This window comes from Penaeus chinensis, chromosome 1, assembly GCF_019202785.1.
Source record: "Penaeus chinensis breed Huanghai No. 1 chromosome 1, ASM1920278v2, whole genome shotgun sequence".
In the NCBI taxonomy this organism is placed as follows: domain Eukaryota; kingdom Metazoa; phylum Arthropoda; class Malacostraca; order Decapoda; family Penaeidae; genus Penaeus; species Penaeus chinensis.
Window position 1 is genome coordinate 21,511,291 of NC_061819.1, and position 6,601 is coordinate 21,517,891.

The following is a 6,601-nucleotide window of genomic DNA, read 5'->3' on the forward strand; positions in this document are numbered from 1 at the left end:
CTTTATGTTTACTGGTGTTATTGTTTTTAAGCTTGCTGCTGTTTTTGGTTTTATGTGTGGTGTTACTGTTATTATTGTTCCAATGTTTGTTGTTGCTTTTATTATCATTTATATGTGATGTTGTTTTTATTATCGTTCTTATGTTTGTTGTTGTTCTTATTATTATCTTGATGTTTGCTATTGTCATGATTATTATCATTATTACTATTATAATTATTATTATCATTATTATTATAATCATTATCATCATTCTGTTGTTAATATTATTTTTATAAAAGCTGTTATTTTTATTCAATCTCTGTTTGCTTTTTCTCTTTTCCTTGCGTTCCGTGTTGATTTGCAGCCTCGCAAGATTTTTCTTTCTATCATTTTGTATCTTTCTTTTGTGTGCGTTTTCTCGTTTTGTCTTCTTCCCCTTTCATTCTCTCTCTATCTCTCCCCTTCTCCTCCTCCTCTCTCACTTTTTCTCCCAGTCTCCCTTTCACACACACACTCTCTCCCTCTCCCTCTCTCCTCTCTCTCTCCTCTCTCTCTCTCTCTCTCTCTCTCTCTCTCTCTCTCTCTCTCTCTCTCTCTCTCTCTCTCTCTCTCTCTCTCTCTCTCTCTCTCTCTCTCTCTCTCTCTCCTCTCCTTCTAATATATACAAACAAACACACATTAATATTCATGCGCACACGTAACATAAAAAAAAAAAACATTCACAAAGAAACTCATTCAGATACACATACGTTAACGAGAAAAACATACGTCAACAATAAAGACAAAAATAAGAATATCTAATTCATATGTTATAAGCATAGGAATTCGTCGCAGTGGGCTCTGAATATTTCGATTTAAAAACTGCACCTTAAGACCCACTGCCGCGTTTAAGCTCTTTGTTTACAAAGGATCTTATTGAAATAGCTTTTAAATTGAGCAAAAAATGCAGCCTACATTTTTTTTTCAAAACTCATCTGACCTTTGAAATGATGCTGAACGATTGTCTGAGTTGAGTGTTATACATTTTTTTTTCTTTTTTTTTCTTTTTTATGCAAAGTTCGTAATGTCTCTTTTTTTATAATCTGAATCCACTTAAGCGAATGGAGGAGGTTCGGATCGCTTCTCGCTGCACTGATGTCGACTGTCAACAAAAGAAAGGAGCTTTAAATCAGGGCTTAGACTGAAGTCCATTATGATTTATAGGCGCTTCAAATCTTTACGATCAGAAAGTTTGTCCATTTATTACCGTCTGTTCCCTTGTTATGATTTGTTGCAAGACAGCGCTCCCGGGGGGTCAGCACGCACGCGAGAGTGGTCACGCAAAACAAGAAAACGTACACACAAATAAACACATACACATATATTAAACAGGTGCACATACACCCTTACACATACACGCAATCAGGCAAGCACCCGCCCACACCCACACACCCACTCACCAACGCCCACACGCGTCCATCCACCCACACAACAAACATTTATACACACAGCAAGCCAACCAGAAAATAATGCATTTCCCTAAGATTAGATCAGGGTGCCTTAGAGCGCCTAAAACAGATAGGCGTGGAATGTACCTTAGGCCTACGGATTCTTAGGCTTTTTTCTTTCTCGGGGGTTATTTATCCCGGTATGTTAGAAAAGTTAGTGAGGAACTACCGCTGGGAATATCAGCTAATCCGGACGCCAAAGGGGGCTTATTTATTTTTTTATTGTTGTCCCCTCAGCGTTATTTATCTTCCTCTAACTCACGGGTAAAAAAACCTTTGCTTCTAGAATACACATATTTTTTGTACGCTAAGTTTATTTCACGGGACGCAGACACCAAACCGTTTCATAAATTATAGTAGATAGTATTGCCTTGTCTCTTCGTCAAATTCATGCCGGATAAATTACATATCCAATAACTGAAGTACCTGCTGTCTGACTGGCCAACCCTAGCTTTCCATTTTATTAATAGCGAGTGTATAGTTGCGTATGGTTTCGAATATGGCCAATATACCGTGTCCGCATCTGGTCACTTGGGTGTGTATACATGTATGTATATTTTAAATTATATCTATGAATTTCATAGGTTTGGAGTCAGCATTACGTGCAACAGGAATTGGATACTGCTACTATATATAAGCTATTGAATATTCTCCTACGGGAGAAAGGATTATACTTATGACTAACCATTCTAAAATCCTTAACTATAAATGTATTTCAAATTATCAAACAGGTCCATTGTTGGTCTTTCTATATATTCCACAACTAGTACAAAATAATAAATCTGTTTACCTCCTTACTGAAAAGCCATATATTCGTCCAGACACATGCGTGTATCATAATGTTCTTATGTTATCCTATATTCTTCTCTTCTTAACGAGAAAAAGTGGATCAATATGGGATCCCTGTTTTTTTTTGTTTTTTTTTTTTTACTTGCAGATATAATAAAGATAAAAAGACTAGCTGTTATTTTTAATTTCCGGTGACGCTATGCTTTCATTTGGTGTTCGTTTCCGATTCTCACCGACATGTTGGTTGTGCCAATGTAACCGCGTCCGACGCTAGGGAATATGGCTTCGACCAACAAACTTGACTAGTTGGGCTCCAATTGCTTCGAAGTTCGGTTGTTGCGGCCCCAACTATGGCGATATCTCAAGCTGGTCATCTTATCTTGCGTTGCCGTTTGTTAAGAGAAAGGAATAAATAGTTTTTCGTTCTTAGATTTCGAGTTTTAAGACTCCATCTCCTTCGAACTGGAGGAGAGCATCCGCGCGTAATGTTCGAACGAGCGTCTGCGTCTGAAATATAGCAAATGCAAACGGGAAGGTTCTCCGGCTTCGGAATTCGATTGGAAATCAAACTGCGATCTGATTCCGGCTTTTTGAACTTATTGCAATATAGAAACCTTCGGAAGTAATTTGAGATGATAGCTTTGCCGAAACTTGGATAGTTCTCCCTCGCGACAGGGGGTATTTTCACACTTGCGAGAAGCTTTGTATTAAATCAGACTGTCTCCATCTCCATCCTCTTCATCTCATTCTTTCCTTCATCTTTCCTTCATTCTGTCTTTCCTTATTCTCTCTCTCTTTCTCACACATACACACTCTCTCTCCCTCCTCTACACCTTCCCCTTGTCTCTCTCCTCTCGTTCAACCTCTCCTGTCTCTCTCTACTTCTTTTCCACCCTTCCTTCTCTTCCGCTCTCCCTATCTTCCCCCCTTCTCTCCCCGCCTATCAGTCTCCCTCAAAAAACAAACCTCAGAAGCGGAAACAGGAAGGGAGGCGACGGTAAGGAGGCAAGATAAAACCGTGGATTCCGGAAGACCAGGGGAAGAAGAGGGGAAGAAGAGGGGAAGGAGAGGGGAAGGAGAGGGGAAGGAGAGGGGAAGGAGAGGGAAAGGAGAGGGGAAGGAGAGGGGAAGGAGAGGGGAAGGAGAGGGGAAGGAGAGGGGAAGGAGAGGGGAAGGAGAGGGGAAGGAGAGGGGAAAGAGAGAGGAAGGAGAGGGGAAGGAAAGGGGAAGGAAAGAGGGAGATGAGGGGAGGGAGAGGGGAGGGGGAAGTGAAGGAGAGGGAAAGGAAAGGGTAAGGAGAGGGTAAGGCTTGGCTCAGACTAACGAGAGGTTTCTTTTTTAAATGAACGAGTCTTTTTATGGTGAACGAGAGTGTATCGTTTAAGTGGAAGATTTTTTTTATTGACTTTTAATCTATTCAGTCATTTAATAGTGTTTTAAACAAAAGGTATACGAGAGAGGTTTTGCAAAGTGACTGGATTTCATTTTGAGGTGGACGATTTCTTTCAGTCGAACGAGAAAGAATTTTCAAACTGAACGAAAAAAAAAAAAAAAGGCTGAACGCTTTAAATATTATTATTATTATATTTAAACCCGAACGAGATTATTTTTGTTAAAATCTAAAGGAAGTTTCTTTTTAAGTGGATAATATTTTCCTTTAAGCTGAACGAGAGGATTTAAAACCGAACGAGATTTTTAAAATTAGCAAGATGTTTTTTTTTTAAGCCGAATGAAGGATTTTTTTTTTCTTTTTCTTTTTTTCCTTTTTTTTTTCACGCTGAATAGGGTTAGCGAGTGGACTGGCCCAGGAGGTTTTAGTGAGGTTTCGGTTCCTCCTCAAGACGATGAGATATTGTTAGTTCCCTGAGCCTGTTTGCTCTCGCATCGCGTGTGTTGATGCGCGGTAAACATGCATGGACACAGGAGAAAGGAACGGAAATAGGGACGGGCTAAAATAGGTGAATGGCGAAGGACCCATTACGATGCATTGATGGTCAGGGAGGTAGTTCATATTTTTGGCCACTTGTTGAAAGGCCGTTAATATTGTACTTTATTACGTAGCCTCAGGGGTGTAGGGACAGTCACAGTCGAAGGTAAACAGTGTTATAGGCATTCTCGGTCTTTATTTTATTGTTTATTCACTCATACCCTCTCTGACTATCTGCCTGCCACGGTCATTTCATACTCTCACACATGTAAACACACACATATAAACGCAAACAAATGAACAAACGAATGCACAAAGATACAATCAGATAAACAAAAGACAGGCATAAATACAAACACACACTACACACATACATACTCTTACACACAAAAACAAACCAATAAGCACAGACACAAATACACACAAATACAAGCTCACTCTCACTCAACTCTTCCACACCTACTCTTAAACACTCAATCTCACACACTCGCTCTCACACATTCACTCTCGCACTCACTCTTACACACTCACTCTTACACACTCCCACACACTCACTCTTACACACTCCCACACACTCACTCTTACACACTCAGTCTCACACTCACTCTTACACACTCCCCCACACTCTCTCTTACACACTCAGTCTCACACTCACTCTTACACACTCAGTCTCACACTCACTCTTACACACTCCCACACACTCACTCTTAAACACTCCCACACACTCACTCTTACACATTCCCACATACTCACTCTTACACACTCCCACACACTCACTCTTACACACTCCCACACTCTCACTCTTACACACTCCCACACACTCACTCTTACACACTCCCCCACACTCTCTCTTACACACTCAGTCTCACACTCACTCTTACACACTCCCACACACTCACTCTTACACACTCCCACACACTCACTCTTACACACTCCAACACACTCACTCTTACACACTCCCACACACTCACTCTTACACACTCAGTCTCACACTCACTCTTACACACTCCCACACACTCACTCTTACACACTCCCACACACTCACTCTTACACACTCAGTCTCACACTCACTCTTACACACTCCCACACACTCACTCTTACACACTCCCACACACTCACTCTTACACACTCCCACACACTCACTCTTACACACTCCCACACACTCACTCTTACACACTCAGTCTCACACTCACTCTTACACACTCCCCCACACTCTCTCTTACACACTCAGTCTCACACTCACTCTTACACACTCCCACACACTCACTCTTACACACTCAGTCTCACACTCACTCTTACACACTCCCACACACTCACTCTTACACACTCCCACACACTCACTCTTACACACTCCCACACACTCACTCTTACACACTCCCACACACTCACTCTTACACACTCAGTCTCACACTCACTCTTACACACTCCATCACACTCACTCTTACACACTCCCACACACTCACTCTTACACACTCCCACACACTCACTCTTACACACTCCCACACACTCACTCTTACACACTCCCACACACTCACTCTTACACACTCAGTCTCACACTCACTCTTACACACTCCCCCACACTCTCTCTTACACACTCAGTCTCACACTCACTCTTACACACTCCCACACACTCACTCTTATACACTCAGTCTCACACTCACTCTTACACACTCCCACACACTCACTCTTACACACTCACTCTTACACACTCACTGACGCACTCACTCACGCACTCACTCCAAGCCCTATTCGCAGAGCCAGGACCCAGCTGCTTTTCTCCCACACAAGGAAAACAAACAGCCTATCAGATATTCTTCCCGTGATGGTCGAACACTAACAAGAGAAGTTTCCGAGTGACAGATGAATAATTGCATCTATAGGTCTTCCTCTTTCATCTCTCGTTCTATCTATACTTTTTCCCCTTTTTTTTTTTTTTTTCTTATAGTTTTTAGTTTTTTTGATTCTCTGTAATTTTAGTTTCGAAAGATCCTTTTCTAATCTGTGTCTCTTTTTTTCTCTTTTTTTTTTTTTTCTTATTTTTTTTTTCTTTTTTTTCCTTTCACTGCTTCAATTCGTAGGTTTTCCCTTTTTTGTGTGTCTTCGCTTTCTTTCTTTCTGTTTGTGTCTCTCGTTCTTATAAATTTTGTTTTAACTTGAAACGCATCTATCTCGTATCTATTTTCTCCCCTTTCTTCTCCTCTCTTCTTTCCCTCTTTCTTAAACATTTCAAAATCTTAGGAGAAGGGTTTTTGAATATATGCAACATTGATGAACGGATGTGTGCAATTCATCTTTCACAAAATATGATCAACGGGACAATGTAAACGAAATTGACATCCTCACCTATAATAAATGACAGCAAGTTAAATCACGAGGAAAATAATGGAAAGCATAACACCTTCATAACCTTTAGCTCGCC

General features: G+C 40.8%; 1 protein-coding gene across 3 annotated transcripts in view; it reads right to left on the bottom strand.

Annotated features, from left to right (window-relative positions):
* LOC125027079 (dipeptidase 1-like) overlaps positions 1-6,601 on the bottom strand; it is a 155,112-nt gene that overhangs the window by 58,205 nt on the left and 90,306 nt on the right. The gene's annotated exons all lie outside the window — the stretch shown is intronic.